General features: G+C 40.6%; 1 protein-coding gene and 2 pseudogenes across 2 annotated transcripts in view; all 3 read right to left on the reverse strand.

The window, feature by feature from the left end:
• LOC133752775 (methionine--tRNA ligase, cytoplasmic-like) overlaps positions 1 to 8,573 on the reverse strand; it is a 30,957-nt pseudogene extending 22,384 nt beyond the window's left edge.
• Positions 1 to 17,497, reverse strand: part of KLF8 (KLF transcription factor 8) — a 296,444-nt gene that overhangs the window by 79,312 nt on the left and 199,635 nt on the right. The gene's annotated exons all lie outside the window — the stretch shown is intronic.
• LOC133752778 (NXPE family member 3-like) lies at positions 8,821 to 10,522 on the reverse strand (annotated as a pseudogene).

Genomic DNA, 17,497 nt, shown 5'->3' on the forward strand with positions numbered 1-17,497 from the left:
CAGTGATCTTCCATATACTGGTTCAGTTCCCAGATGGCTGCAAAGGCAGGGCTGGGCTGGGGTGGGCCAGGCGAAAGTCAGCATGGAGGAGCTTCATCTGGTTTTCCCATGTGGGTGGCAGGGGCCTATGTATGTGGGCCATCCCCCATTGCTTTTCCCTAGCAATTAGCTGGGATCTGGATCAGAAGTGGAACAGCTGGGACTTGAACTGGCACCCCAGTGGAATGCCGGCATTGCAGTCAGCCAGCTTACCGGCTATGCCACAATGCTGGATGTAAAGTGACTTTCTGTGAATCAAATTTTTCTCTTTACTTTTTTTTAAGATTTATTTATTTACTGAGAGGCAGAATTACAGACATACACACACACACAGAGCATACACACACACACAGAGAGAGAGAGAGAGAGAAGAGAGAACTTCTATCTGCTGTGTCACTCCCGAAATGGCTGCAATGACTGGAACTGCGCAGACCCGAAGCCAGGAGCCAGGAGCTTCTTCTGGGTCTCCCATGTGGTTTCAGGGGCCCAAGCACGTGGGCCCTCTTCCACTGCTTTTCCAGGCCATTAGCAGGGAGCTGGATAGGAATTGGAGAAGCCAGGACTCGAACCAGCACCCATGCGGGATGCTGACGCCACAGAGCTGGCTCCTCTTTTCTTTTTCTTCTTGCCTTTGGGAATTTCAAGGGATTTCTCTTCAGCTTAGAACCAACTACTTCTTTAGATCTAAGAGTTCTAGCAACCTCTGTAACAGGCTGGTTCTTGTCTGGCTTTTGTGCTTTCAGTTCTCAGACAGTGTTACGGTGTTTTGTTACATCATCCATCAGTATTTGCACCTGATGTGGCCTAGTTGTTCTAACAGTCTTTAAAACTGCTGATTTGGTTTAAGAGGACATTTTTGCCTGGCCCCCTCCAAAGTGCTGTCTCTAACTTTCAATCTGGTTATTTTCCAGATTTTGGAAAAAGGGACTGAGTGTGCTAATCTGGTGTCCTGTTGGTAAGGTACACAAGAGGTTTGTGAGCAGGACACTGCAGGCTGGACGTGGAAGCTGCAACTGGGTCTGGATGGTGACATTAACCGTGGGCATGCAAGGCTATAGCTACATTCACTGCCAAGTTTGTCATAGTGCCTGTCAGCTTGCTGTCAGCCTCACTGCCTTTAATCTTCCTTGGATTATTTACCTGAATGTTTAGTTGCCATGTTGATATATAGTGAGGATACTGTGTAAGGCATCCCAGATTTGAGCCTTCCTCCAGAAGCTGGTGATAGTTCTGGACCTCCAGGGTGACATGGGTCAACAAGCACTGATTATCTGGGGTAAGTACCATCTCATGTACATATCTCCCAAAAAACTTAGAAACAAACATCACAGATCTGTTTATGAAGTTGTCCAGATTGCTAAGCAGGCTGAGTTATTCTTGAGTAGCCTGCCTGTCCAGAAGAAAGCACTGTCCTGGCCCTCAGACTGAATATAATGCAGATAGAAGCACTAGATATCAGCAGTGATCCCTGTATCCTGGGCCATGTCCCCAAACACTCCTACACCCTTGGCTGTTATAAAATTTCCCATCCTTGTCGTTCAAGTACTCTTTTTACCTGGATATAGTTGTCCTCAGCTCTTAGTGCTAAACAAGGAAATATTAAGCCATGGAAAGGAACATTGTCTTTGGCCATGAACTGATAAATGTCTACTTGCTCTGGGTTCTGCTACAGTCTCTCCCACTAGTCTGTGAGTGGGCTGTAACAGGCAAGTAGCCAATAGTTGTATAAAACCAGACATAGAATATCTCATTCTCAAAACTTTCTAAGGCTACAGGAGTCCCCATTTGAGGCCTCAGATTATGCAGTGTGGCTTGAGACCATCTTAAAGCCAACCATGAATAATAAACTAGCCATTAGGTATACAATCATTGCCAGGCAATGTCTTCCCCAACCACTCCCCCAGTGACTTTACCAGCTTAGAGAGGTCCAGGAACAGGTGCATGGAGGACTTCACCACAAGGTTTGACTAGCCGACTTTACACTGAGACTTCTTGAGCTCAACAGTATGGAAGAGCTTGCCACATTTGTCACACTGGTCACTCTAGACCTCTTCATAACCAAATAAGGGATGTACAGACTGTACAAAGCAATCAGCCAAAGATCTGGGCACAGTGTTCACACTGCATATTGCTCCACAATATTTTGTTATACAAAATCTCATGACAGCAACAACTGGAAGATGTGCTGGTCTGTTGTGGAGTGGTAGCACGATCAAAAATATCAAACGAGATATTAAACCAGCAGTAAATGTCAGCATGGATGACATGGTACTTGTTGAAGATTTCCTGAAGAGTCAGGCCCTCCCACATAGCCTCTGGGGCTGTACCTTACTCATCTGTCTCATACAAATAGAGAGTGTTCAACTGGCAGAGATGAGAGTCCCCAGCAACAACATCATCACTGAGTATGGAACATTGTTGACATAAGGGTGGACAACTGTGGTGAGCATATTTCTTTGCCCAGCCACAGACAACACTGGATGCTGTTGGGGCCAAAGCAGGGGCAAGCTTTTCAGGCCCTTCTTTCAAGCAGTTACAGCTGTGGCAATCTCCTCAGCTAGTGTAGCCAGCTCCTTCTCATCAAGCTCAATACTGACAGATCTCTGCTCAGGTAGCAAGAGCTGGGGTTACTTTCGGAAGTAGGGTTGAAGAGCCTGGACCTCCTGCTGTTTTATCACTGTCTTCGCAGTTGACTGGCATGGTTTCTGGGCAAAGAAACTAAACTGAATCCCTGGAGAAAGGACAGTCTCTTCAATAAAGGTGTTGGGAAAACTGGATCTATGCATGCAGCAATATGAAACAAGACCCATACCTTATGCCTTACATAAAAATCCTCTCAAAATGGATCAAGATAGACAAGCTTCTGCACTGCAAAAGAAAAACTCAGCAAACTGAAGAGACAAGGATGATAATGGGATAAAATATTTTCAAACTATGAAACTAATAAAGGCTTAATATCCAGAATCTATAAAGAGTTCAAGAAACTCAACAACAACAAAACAATCCAGTTAAGTGAAATGGACACTATAAGCAACAATGAACTGATCAGCTCCTGTCCTGACTTTAGATGTACAATGTAATACTTTATCCTTTTTAGTATTTGTTGTTGTTGTTGTTGTTCTAGTACTATTGGTTGAACTCAGTAATTAACACACAATTATTCTTAGGTGTTTAAATTTTAACTGAAAAGTGATCCCTGTTAAATCTAAGAGTGGAAAAAGAGAGGGAGGAGACGAACAATTTGGAACATGCTCAATCGGACTGGCCGCAAATGGTGGAGTTAGAAATGTGCCAGGGGATTCCAACACAATCCCATCAAGATGGCATGAACCAATGCCATCGCACTAGTCCAAGTGATCAATTTCAGCTCACAATTGATAGTTCTGATAGGTCTAAGAGTCAAAGAGATCACACAAACAAGACAAGTAACTGCTAATACTAACTGATAGAATCAAAAAGGGAGAGAAAGATCCAACATGGGAAGTGGGATACAAAGCAGACTCATAGGATGGCAGATGTCCTAAACAACACTCCGGCCTCAGAATCAGCCCTCAAGGCATTCAGATCTGGCTGAAGAGCCCATGAGAGTATAGCAGGCATGGAAAGCCAAGATATCATGGGAAAAAAAAAAAGACCTAAATGAATGATCTCTGTGAGTGAGATCCCAGTGGAAAGAACGGGGCCATCAAAGAAGGAGGTACCCTTCTCCGAAGGGAGGAGAGAACTTCCACTTTGACTATGACCCTATCGGAATAAGATCGAAGTCAGCGAACTCTAAAGGCTTCCATAGCCCTGGCAACTCATGACTAGAGCCTAGGGAGATTACTGACGCCATGAACAGGAGTGTCAAATTGTTAAATCAGCAACAGGAGTCACTGTGTACTTACACCCCATGGGGGATCTGTCCCTAATGTGTCGTCTAAAGCAAAGTGATGCTATAACTAGTACTGAAACAGTATTTTTATACTTTGCGTTTCTGTGTGGGCACAAACTGATGAGGTCTTTACTAATTATATACTGAATTGATCTTCTGTATATAAAGAGAATTGGAAATGAAAAAAAAAACAAGCTGGTGTTAAAATGGAAATGGCATAGAAAATTAATTAATTTGAAAAAAAAATTATGTAGGATCTCTGTCTTTAATGTGCTGTACATTGCTATTTAATGCTATAATTAGTAATCCAATGGTAGTTTTTTCACTTTGTGTTGCTATATGGGCAAAATGTTGAAATCTTTACCTAATATATACTAAACTGATCTTCTGTATACAAAAAAAAAAAAAAAGCAACAACACACAAAAAAAAAAAGAAATGAAATCAGCATATGAAAGAATGATCTATATCCCCATGTTTATTGTGGTTCAATTCTCAATAACTAAGATATGGAATCAACCCACTTGTCCATCAACTGAAGACTGGATAAAGAAATGATGGTATATATATATATATATATATGTGTATATCTATATATATCTATATACACATATATATAATGGAATACTATACAGTGGTAAAAAATTAAATCCTGTTGTTTGCAATTGGAAACCATTATACTTACTGAAATAAGCCAGTTCCCAAAAGACAAATGCCACCTATTCCTGATCTGTGGTAACTAACAGAGTACCTAACAGATAATCTATAGGAGTGAAATTGACATTTTGAGATTTGATGATTTTTAACAGCCTTTGTCTCTACTGTTGAGGAACATTTTTTTCATACTATTTGTTGAACTCTTTGCTTAGGGTTAATCTTATGAGTATAAAGTTAACTGAAAAGATATTTTCGTGCAAATTAAGAATGGGAATAGGAAAGGAAGAAGGAAGAAGGGTGGGAGGGAGGGTAAGGTGGGGAGTATCACTATGTTCCTGAATCTGTAAATAGGAAATACATGAAATTTGTTTACTTTAAATAAATGTTTTTTTAAATGGGTAAAAGACTTCAACAGGCATTTTTCTTTTTTTTAACTTTTATTTAATGAATATAAATTTCCAAAGTACAGCTTATGGACTACAATGGATTCCCCCTCCCCATAACTTCCCTCCCACCCGCAACCCTCCCCTCTCCCGCTCCCTCTCCCCTTCCATTCACATCAAGATTCATTTTCAATTCTCTTTATATACAGAAGATCAATTTAGTATATACTAAGTAAAGATTTCAACAGTTTGCACCCACACAGAAACACAAAGTGAAACATACTGTTTGAGTACTAGTTATAGCATTAAATCACAATGTATAGCACATTAAGGACAGAGATCCCACATGAGGAGCAAGTGCACAGTGACTCCTGTTGTTGACCCAACAAATTGACACTCTAATTTACGGCGCCAGTGACCACCCTAGGTTCCTGTCATGAGTTGCCAAGGCTATGGAAGCCTTCAGAGTTTGCCGACTCTGATCATATTTAGACAAGGTCATAGTCAAAGTGGAAGTTCTCTCCTCCCTTCAGAGAAAGGCACCTCCATCTTTTTTTTAAGGGAAAGGGTTTATTGGGGAACACCCAACAGACTGGAAAGCTGATTCCAGCCAAGAATGGGAGAAAAGTCATTCATCTTTTGTAGGTAGAGGGGCTTGTCTGTAGAGAAATTTTGAACAATTATACAGCATTAAGTGGGGAAGAGGACCATCAGTACACACAGCTTGGGAGTAGAGCCATTGGAGGTAGAGGAGAGGTTATGATTACAAAGGAATGAGGCCCAAGTGTGCTAGACAGGGTCTAGAACAAAGGACAGAGTCATTATTAGAGGAGCTAAGAAAGGTGCTGTCCAAGCTACAATTCAGTTTTCTGATTCAGAGGCAAATAGAATCTGACAGTTGGGGCTTGAAAATAATCTGGTGGGCTTTAGGCCTTGTAAGTTAAGAGGCCCAGACCTATCTATCTCTTCACATGGGGTACATCCTAAGGGAGGTGTGAACCTCCAAGGGGAAGGCACTCTGTTGACTTTCATTACTTGGCTGGCCTGGGAGGAGAGCTGGTCAGGTAAAGGCAGGGGGCATCTCTAACAAGAAATTTACAGTTCTGCCTGCAATGTTGCTGACCCTACTTGGCCGTCCCCTCAGCTGTGGTGGTCACTTTGGAAGTTGGGCTGAGTGAAGGGCTTTTCAGCTTAGAGCCAATAAGATCTGTGGCTCTGACCTGGGCATCCTTCGACTCCAGGGCAGGTCCATGTCCAGTGATCCAACTCTTGGCAGAGCTGCCAGGGCTCTTCACAAGCTGACTTCTGCTGAAGCCCAGGCTTACACTGAAAGCCACTGCAGTGGACTGGCCCAACAGGCATTTTTCAAGAGAGGAAATTCAAGTGGCCAACAAACACATGAAAAAATCCTCAGGATCACTAGCCATCAGGGAAATGCAAATCAAGGAGGTTTAATCTCACTCCAGTTAGAATGGCTCTAATACAGAAATCAACATATAAATGTTGGCAAGGGTGTAGGGAAAAATGTACCCCTAATCCTTTGTTAGTTGGAAAATAAACTGTTGCAGCCACTGTGCAAGACAGTATGGAGATACCTCAGAAATCTGAATACAGAGCTACCATATGACCCAGCCATCCCACTCCTAGAAATTTACCCAAACAAAATGAAATCAGTATATGAAAGAGTTATTTGTACTCCCATGTTTATTGCAGCTCAATTCACAATAGCCCAGGTACGGAATCAACCCAGATGTCCATCAACTGATGACTGGATGAAGAAATTATTTTAAATATATACTACAAATACTACATAGTGGAAAAATATTGAAATCCTGATGTTTGCAACAAAATGGATGCAATTGGAAACTGTTATACTTTGTGAAATAAACCAGTCCCCAAAATACAAATACTATATGTTTTCCCTGATCTATGGTAACTAATAGAGTACCAAAAATGTAATGTATTTTAGTGAAATTCACATTTTTGATATTCGATGATTGTTTACAGCCTTTGACTCCTCCATTGAGGAAAAGTGTTTTTTTTTTCTTCTTCATACTATTCTTTGAACTCTTTACCTAGTGTAGGGTTAATCTTATGAGTATAAAGTTAACTGAAAATAGATATTTGTAAAAATTAAGAATGGGAATAGGAGAGGGAAAAGGAAGAAGTGTGGAACATGGGTGGGAGGGAGGAAGAAGCAGTGTGGAGCATGGGTTGGAGGAAGGGTAGAGTGGGAAGTATCAGTATGTTCCTGAATCTGTATATAGGAAATACATGAAATTTGTATACCTTAAATTAAAATTTAAAAAGTTATCATTTGTCTTGATCCTCCTTGGGGGCATGTAGCAACACTGATGTCCCTCCTTCTTGCAAATCTTCTGTGACACTGCATTTTCAAGTTTTTCATATTTCAACATCTCTGCTTCTCTGTCTGTCTTTGCTCCTCTACTTTGTTTTTCCGCCTAATTGTAAACTTTTCCCAAAGTTCACCCATGTTATCATGGTAGACCTATGCATGTAAATTCAAATAACTAGAGTGGCCAAAGTAATACAAAGTAGTGAAAGCAGTTGAAAGAGGACGTTGGAAAACTTAACTGTGTATTCCACATCAAAAAGGGATCGCTGCTACTAAGCTTTAGTTGGAAGGTGAGTCCCAGTTCTGCTAATTTTTTTTTCTGTTTGAAAAATCTTTTACTGGCACATCAAGCTTTACTCTACTCCCAGTGGGAAAGAATTGATATTGGTTCTTCTGGTTGTACACTGGTTATTAAAGAAAAATGGTATGATATAGAAATAAAATTCCTTCAATTGTTTTACTGGTAGTTGCACACAGAATATAGGTATTAATAGATAACTTTTTGGAATATTTTGTATTGAAACAATAAAGTTTTCAAATAAAAAAGAAATACCTATCACATATTTAATAGCTAATTTTATTAACTTCTAATTAGATTTTAGTTTATGGTTTTGGTATATAATTCAAAATAACAACCAATAAAGGAAAACACTTGAAATTGGCAGAAAACTCTTCTACAACTTTATAATAATCAATAGCATTCTTTACATAGGAGTCAATTCTTAAAACCCTCAGGCTTCAGAACATAAAATAAATTTTCATTTAGAGATTTCTCTTTTTCAGTTCCAAAAATGTTTATTCTAGAGTAAGCATTCATCACATAAAATGTAGCTGAATCAAGTAAGAATCATTCAACACAAATATCAATTCAAAGCACAGATTTTATGTATACTGCTTTCATATTTCCCTTTTACTTCTTTTCTAGATAAAAGCAGAGAATTGTTGATATTCTCATTATAAAATTCTGACCAAGCACATTGGCCTTTTCAAGTAATTCATAACAGGTAGAGTATCAAGACAAACTCCTGAAACACAGTCAGTGTGTTCACATGTGCCTGAGTACATGCCTTCTCTAGTTCACCCCTGAAGACAGACCACTTGTGCTTTTCAAGCACATGTGCTCAATTTATTTTACCAGATAAAATATAAAACACTCCACTACCAACCGAAGGAGTCACTTCCATTTAAGTCAGAACATTTTTCACATTCTTTAGCATAGTAATCTCTCCCCCCAGGAGAAACTACTTTAAAAATACTCATTAGCATCTTTGGTTATAAGAGTAGTACAGTGTGTAGATGCTGACAATAAGGTTTCTATCATAGCTATGTCCAGATTGGAAAAAACCCTAAGTAGACATAAATAACTTGCATTTTCTAAGCTCCTGGAAAATCACTATATAGAGAACAGCTCTGTTTGAAATTTTGTACATAAAAATGGCAGACATCTATCAAAAGGGCTCCCATATACTTTCAGTAATGCACGTCAACTGGAAAGGTCATGAATGTGATTCCTCTAGTCCCCTCCAAGGCAGTCTAGGTCTCTAAGGAACAAACAAGACAAGAACACATCCAGCTGGTTCTTCACAATAACTTTATCTGGTTGAAACTTTTGGGACAGATAATTGGCTAGGGTCGTCTCCAAGATATACTCCACAAGATATACTCCACTCTCTGAGAACATCCTGCAAAGGATTGTGTGCAGCTGTAAGTTGTACCAGTCGCTGTTGAAAAGGCTCACCTCAGGTCCCAGCTCTTGGGCATTGGCTGTCCAGATGACGATCACAGTTTTAGGACTTTGATCCAGGAGGTAGACCACTGATCGCTGGATGTTCCTGAGCAGCCAGATGTACACTTTCAAGGGGAAGGTAATGAAGTGAGACGATATGGCTATGGCAACCACTGTATTCTTCCCTCCCATGATGCCATTCAACTTGTTCGCCACAAAATGGAGCTCACAGATAAACACAGTCGTGAAGCAGATGCCTGAACCATGGTAGCAGTATTTGAGCAGGATGTTGTGCTTCTGGTTCACTGCAAGGAAGGGATCCACATTCCTGGGACTACCCAAGTTAAACTCCACTAAATCTGAAACAAAGGTTTTGAGCTATTCAAACCACTGTTTGATTGTTGAGTCACCAAATAAATATACCCATTTTGCTCTGTAAGCATTCTGTTATGTTGTCTGGGTTATTAAACTGGTGCATTTTAAACTTACCAGGCCTCCATTGTTCTTTGTAGTAATAACCAGAAGGAAAAGAAAGCCTTGAAATACTTTTAGGTTGCTAGTTTCTTTTATTCTACTGGGAATCACAGTCACTCAATCAGTTCCACTAGAGTTGATTGGCACTTTGATACTGACACCACTCTGGAAGAAAGCACTCTCTGCAGCAGTGAGAAGGCCCTTCAGGTATCCACCTTTGAAATGATTAATTTTGCTGCTGCAAGGAAGCTTCTTTGGTTTGAAGCAGAAACAAGGTCCTCCAGTATAGAGATCTGTAAAGTTACACAGGGATAAACTCCCAGGAAGACACAGGCACTCTGTTGTTTCAGAAATTCTTCCTGAACAGACTCTTGAAACAAACCCTGTCTGGTTTTTCTTCCTGTAGGTGCTAAAGGACTCTGATCCCACCACTGGGGTGGACCAGAGATATAGACACTTTAACTTTGCCTGGCCAAAGCAAACTAAAAAAAAAAAAAAAAAAAAAACCTTGTAAAACCCATTCTGGTAGTCTACCACTCTGCCCACGGCCCCTGCCTGAAGCTTGGAGGAGTGGATTCCAGCCTGCAGGTAGTCTTCACCATACTTCTTGGGCTTTTGATGAAAATCCTGAATATGAACCAGTACTTCCAACTGACATCCCACCCTGAAGAGGGTTGCATAGTTCAAGATGACAAAGTAACTAGAATAAGGGTCAGTGCTTTTCACAAAAGATACTAGGTCCACATCAGGCACCTGCCACTGCAAGGCTGCCAGCAATGAGTCTTCCTCCATGTGTTCCTGGCTGGAAAGGGTCTGGTCCTCATAGCCACAGTGCAGATTCCAGCTAATACTTGTTGCCTGTGAGGAAAAAAATTGGCAGTCGCTGTTGATGAATGTGGCTGAAACATTCATGGTCCAAGTACTCCACCTGAGTCACATTGATGACTAGCACCACCACCATCAACACTACGAGCAGACAGCAGAAAAGCCGTAGTCTGAAGAAATTTGTCTGCATGGTCTGGCTGTGGCTTGATCACCCATGGCTGATACCATACTATCTTCATTCCTCAAAATTCCATGTCTTTGTTTTTCTGAACTGCAGAAAAGCTTACAGTTTAATTTGCCTATATCATAATACAAGGCTTAAGAGTTATTTGCATAGAAGAGAAATTGCAGTTGATTGAAGAAACACATTTTTCCTTCAGCTAACTCCTGGACCTTCCCCTGTACTTCTTCTAAAGTAGGATCCCATGGATATGATACCATAGATAGAGAAGTATTCAAATGAATTAAATAAACCACAAAGTCCTAAGTGCTCAGAGATCCAGCTGCTGGCGATTCGATCTCTACCAGCAGGATACACTGACCCTATTAAATGTTTGGATTCCCAAGAGAAACCAAAAATTTGATCTTTTTGGAAAATTTAAGTTTTTTAATATTGGAAAATGAAAATTTTAAGTATATCTTTGAGGCATTGTGAATCTCTGTACAACTTAATTTCAACTGTCCACTGTACTTGGACTTTGAATTTCATGTAACCACATTTACATGAGCCCCTAGTCTAGATTTCTAGCCATGATCTCTATCCCATGTTCAACATTTTTACATTTAAATATACATTAAATGTCTCCATTCAGATGTTATAGGTATGTATATCTATATGTGATGTATATCAATATATCCAATTATATTCATTTGTACCACCACTCTCCTAGTTCCAACCACTTCTTTACTGACCTCTGCTTTAATTCTTCCCAACAATCCACTCTTCACCTAAAGAAACATTTGAATATGCTTTTTTATAAAAAATATTTATTTATTTGTTTGAGAGACAGAGAGAAAAGTCTTCCCATCCACTGGTTCACTCTCCAAATGGCCACAATTGCTGGAGCTGGGTCTATCCAAAGCCAGGAGCCAGGAGCCTCCTCCAGGTCTCCAACATAGATGCAAGGGCCCAAGCAGTTGGACCATCTTCCATTGCCTTCCAAGGTCATCAGCAAAGTGCTGTACTCAAAGTGGAACAGCTGGGACTTGAACCAGTACCCATGTGGAATGCCAGTGAGACAGGCAGAGACCTAACATCACAGTGCTGGCCCCCAAATATGTTTTTATAAATTATTTAATTATTTTTGAAAAGTAAAACAATATAGAGAGAACCTTATTCTCTCTGATTCATATCTTTTTTTTCTTTGTTTTCTTTTTTTATTTTTGACAGGCAGAGTGGACAGTGAGAGAGAGACAGAGAGAAAGGTCTTCCTTTGCCGCTGGTTCACCCTCCAATGGCCACCGCGGTAGGCGCGCTGCGGCCGGCGCACCACGCTGATCCGATGGCAGGAGCCAGGTGCTTATCCTGGTCTCCCATGGGGTGCAGGGCCCAAGGACTTGGGCCATCCTCCACTGCACTCCCTGGCCACAGCAGAGAGCTGGCCTGGAAGAGGGGCAACCGGGACAGGATCGGTGCCCCGACCGGGACTAGAACCCGGTGTGCCGGTGCCGCAAGGCGGAGGATTAGCCTAGTGAGCCGCGGCGCCGGCCTGATTCATATCTTTTGATTCACTCTACAAATGCCTGTGATGGCCAGGACTGGAACAGGCCAAAGCTAGGAGTCTGGAAGTCTATTCGGGTCTCCCATGTGGTTGGCAGGGGTCCAAGGTCCTGGGCCATCTTTGGTTGCTTTCCCAGGAGCATTAGCAGGAAGCTGAATTGGAAGTAGAGCAGCCGGGGCTTGAATGTGCTCTGATATGTGATGGTGGCATAGCAATGCAACAGCTTAATCCATTGCATCACAACACCAGCTCCATCTTTGATGTTTTGAATAAGATTTAAACCTCTATACAGTTTATAAGGCCTTGCATTGTCTGGGGTTATGGATTTTGCCTTGACTATAGCCCTCTGATAAATAAGTCAATATATACATTTCATAAGTCTTTAACTTATCTTTAATTAATTAATTTTTATTTCTCCTCCTAAAGAAATCTTTTATTTAAGGAATACAAACTTCATGAGTACAACTTTAGAAATTATAGTGGTTCTTCCCACCATATCTGCCTTCCCACCCACTCTCCCATCCCTCCTTCTCCTCTCTCTGCTATTCCCAGTCCCATTCTCCACTAAGATCCATTTTGATTAACCTGATACACAGAAGACCAACTCTATACTAAGTAAAGAGTTACAAAATTTGCATGAAAAAACAAAACAAAACAAAACAAATGTTCCTCAACAGTTGAGACAAGAGTTGTTCAAAGTCATTGCATCTTGAAGCTAATTTCACTCTTTTTTAAGAAACTTAATTAACAAAGTACTCAAGAATGATACATCTTTTGTGAACACTTAGACATATTTATAATACAACTCTTTAAGGACAGAGGTCCTGCATGGGAAGTTAGTGCACAGTGACTCTTGTTGTTAATTTAACAATTAACACCCTTATGTATGACATCAGTGATCACTGGAGGCGCTTGACATGAGATATCTAGGCTATGAAAGCCTTTTGAATCCACAAACTCCTTCAGTATTTAGACAAGGCCATTAGCAAAGTGGAAGATCTCTCCTCCCTTCAGAGAAAATTACCTCTTTCTTTGATAACCACTTCTTTCCACTGGGGTCTCACCTACTTAAGTCCTTCATGAAGGACATTTTTTATCCTGTATGTAGGACATTTTTTGTTCTACATGACAGGCTTTTCATGCTTGAAATGTTCTCATGGGCTTTTCAGTCAGATCAGAATGCCTTAAGGGCTGATTCAAAGGTCAGAGTGCTATTTAAAGTGATTGTCATTCTATGAGTCTGCTGTGTGGACTACTTCCTATGTTGGAGCATTCACTCCTTTTAAATTCAATTTATTATTATTAGCAGACCCTTAATCCTATACATATGATCACTTTAACATTTAAAATGTTATTTTTACCACCCAGCTTAAGGGGATTTGTGATCCCATGGCAGGTTTTTAAACTGTACCCTTAGAAGTAAGTCCATAGGAATGTATGTAGAACTCTGCAGCATCATAGTTAGAAACTTCATACATTTCATAATTACAACTTTAGGAAAATGGGATTCTTCCCACCATGCCCACCCTCCCTCCCATACTTGAAACCCCTCTTCCTCCTCTCTCTCTTACTCCCACTCTTATTTTTTACTGAGATCTCTTTTCAATTGACTTTATACTCATATGTTTAACTCTGTGTTAAGTAAAGAGTTCTACAAATAGTATAAAAAATAACTGCTCATCAACAGTCAAGACAAGGGCTATTCAAATCATTGCTTCTCAAAGTGTTAATTTCACTTCTATGGATTGTCTTTTAGGTGCTCTAGGTATTACAGGTCAGGGAGAATATGTAGTATTTGTCTCTTTAGACTGGCTTATTTCACTAAGGATGATGTTTTCTAGATTCATCCATTTTTGTTGTAAATGACCAGATTTCATTTTATTTACCACTGTGTAATATTTCATATTGTACATGTCCCATAATTTATTTATCCAGTGTTCAGTTGATGGGCATTTGGGTTGCTCGTGTCTCCTGTCACCCAAATGCAAGCAGCAGAGTCTAGAGAAAGATGCCACCCACTTGCAGGAAGCAGACTGATTTAAGCCCAGTTTTTAGACTTGAGTCCTAGTGGAAGGCCTAATGTCATAAAATTCAGTGAGATGGCACCACATGTCCCATGTCCCCAGACTCATAACTGCAGAATGAGTTTTTTTGGAAACTCCATAGCCAAAGGGCTCTACCACTCCTTCTCCAACCTCTGGCATAAAACTTACAAGACTCTAGCTGCTGTGGTAGGGTAGAAGAGGGAGTATAGGACTTTGTCTTGTAGCCCAGATGTGGGACTCAGCATCTGATAAATACCAAAGGCCTCTAACCTGGGTTAGACAGAGCTTCTAGATTTCCCTAGCACCAGATGGAGACCTGTATTCAGCTGTGATGGACTTGCTTTACCATGTATTACCACCAGCCTTGAGAAGTCCTCCTTTGTACAACTGAAACTTTATAGGGCCCAGGGACTGAGACCCAAGTATGACCAGGCTTGGTGCAAGTGTGCTTGGCCAACAAGCTGCCAATATCATTCCTCTTCCAACTGTGGATAAACAGTAAGGAACCACAGGACTGTGACTTGGGATGCACTGTTGGGTTGGTAAACCAAACACTAGACAGGTGCCTGTCCCTAGTACAGTGCCTGAGGCTAGAATCTCTAGACTTGCCCTGTATAGGCAGAGACCTAAGCCCTGGTAGGATGGGGTTGTTTCAGCATATATCACTGTCATTCTCTCATGGGCCTGTAATGTATGCCCAAGAATTTACAGGGTCTGATGACTGTGAGACACAACTGTGACCCACCTAGTTCCTACTTGGGCAAATGATCACCCTTTCTATAATCTAGGGCACACAGGGGATTCCAATTCAATCCCATCAAGGTGGCATGTACCAATGCCATCTCACTAGTCAAAATGATCAGTTTCAGTTCACAATTAATCATAATGATAGGATTAAGAGTCAAAGGGATCACATAAACAAGATTAGTGTCTGCTAATACTAACTGATAGAATTAAAAAGGAGAGAATGATCCAACATGGGAAGCAGGATACACAGCAGACTCATAGAATGGCAGATGTCCTAAATAGCACTCTGGCCTCAGAATCAGCCCTTAAGGCTTTTGGATCTGGCTAAAAAGCCCAGGAGAGTTTCTCAGGCATGGAAAACAAAGACACTCAGGCAAAAATAAAAGAAGACCTAAATGAAAGATCTCTGTGAGATCCCAGTGGAAAGAACGGGCCATCAAAGAAGGAGGTACCTTTCACTGAAGGGAGGAGAGAACTTCCACTTTGACTATGACCGTGTCTAAATAAGATCGGAGTTGGCGAACTCAAAAGGCTTCCATAGCCTTGGCAACTCATGACAAGAGCCTCGGGAGATTACTGATGCCATAAATAAGAGTGTCAATTATTAAGTCAACAACAGGAGTCACTTTGCACTTTACTCCCCATGTAGGATCTCTGTACTTAATGTGTTGTACAATGTGAATTAATGCTATAACTAGTACTCAAACAGTACTTTACACTTTGTGTTTCTGTATGGGTGAAAACTGTTGAAATCTTTACTTAATATATTCTAAATTGATCTGTATATAACGATAATTGAAAATGAATCTTGATGTGAATGGAAGGGGAGAGGGAGCAGGAGATGGGAGGGTTGCAGGTGGGAGGGAAGTTATGGGGGGGAAAAGCCACTGTAATCTAAAAGCTGAACTTCGGAAATTTATATCTATTAAATAAAAGTTAAAAAAATCTAGGGCACAAAGCAAAACAAACAAACAAACAAAAAACCCACAGGATTGTTGTGTTACTCAGTGCCAGGCTGGTAAAACTCAGTATTGAGCATATCTTAACAGTACCTATTCCAGGCCAATGCCAGAAAATAGTGCCCCTGGACCTTCTTTGGTGATAAGTGGAGTTCTTTGATCCCAGATGATTAGAGTTATATTCAACACAGCATCATCAGTGGCTTCTAAGAATGGGCAGTGAGTCACCTCAGCAGAAGGAAGAACATAGAAGGTTGGGCTTTAGTCCTAACAGCTGGCTGTACTGGTATTGGTGAACTGTGGGCTTTAGAGGTGATCTGACTTTACGGCATTGGGAAATTACAGGACTAGATATCTAGGCCTACACAAGCCCCAGGAAGAGGATTCTAGAGCATGAATATTTCTTTTTAGGAACTTCCCCAGTTCATCTCAGATAACATATGAACTTCACATTTGGGAGAAATACGAACTTTAGAAGTATTATAGGACTGAAACAGTGAATAAACATCAAATAGCATACCTGCATGAAAACTTAACATAGGTACTATTTGGTGATGGAATACCAGAGAAAATTAACAAATGATTATAATTTCTAGAAGGACAGTTACAAATGTGGCCACATTCCTATAACTGACCTTTCTACATACAGATGATATTTACACCAACATGTGTGAAGAACTTAGAAGGAATCATGATCTCACAAAAAGAATAAAATAATATTCCAGAACTCACCCATCTAAGAATTGAAATTTTCAAATGAACTTCAAGAGAGCACAGAGAAACAGTTTAATATCCCAACAGAGACATGACAAAGAGTTAGAAGTAACTAAACAAGTCCAACAAAACTCATCAACTGGGATCGGCACTGTGGTTCAGCAGGTTAAAGCTGCGTCTTGAAGCACTAGTATCCCATATGGGCACCGGCTGGAGTCCTGGCTGCTCCACTTTCCATCCAGCTCCTTGCTAATGAGCATGGGAAAGCAGAAGAAGATGGCCCAAGTCCTTGGTTCCCACACCTACGTGGGAGACCTGGAAGAATCTCCTGGCTCCTGGCTTCAGCCTGGACCAGTCCTGGCCGTTGTGGCCATTTGGGAAGTGAACCAACAGTTGGAAGCATTCTCTCTCTCTCCCTCTCCCTCTTTGTCTATAACTCTGCCTTTTAAATAAATAAACAAATCTTCAAAAAAATGAAAATGTATTTAAAAAAATCCATCAACTGAAAAGTACATTATGCAAAATAAAAAAAAGGACATATCAATGGTACAATAGATCAAACAAAAGAATCAGTGATATTAAAAACAGGCTATTTGGAAATGCATAGTTGGAAGTTAAAAAAGGATAAAAAGGATTAGGAGGTATGAAGGAAGTTTATAGGAACTTTGGGCCAGCATAAACAGAGCAAATATCTGAAATATTGTGGCTCAGGAGGGACATGAGAATATCAAAGAGGTAGAAATCATTCACAGTGTTAACAATATAAATCTTCCTAAATCTAGACAGAGATATTACTGTCTAGATACAGAAAGAACAAAGGTCACTAAGCCAGATTCCACTCCAAGTCTACCTCAAGAAATCATGCTGTTCAAGGTTAAAGACAAAGTGCTCAAAATTGCAAGAGAAATGGAGCAAAACATGTATAAAAAGGTCCCAGTTTGCTTGGTTAAAGATTTTTAGCAGAAGAATTACAGTCCAG

The sequence above is a fragment of the Lepus europaeus genome, chromosome X, assembly GCF_033115175.1.
Source record: "Lepus europaeus isolate LE1 chromosome X, mLepTim1.pri, whole genome shotgun sequence".
Classification (NCBI taxonomy): Eukaryota; Metazoa; Chordata; class Mammalia; order Lagomorpha; family Leporidae; genus Lepus; species Lepus europaeus.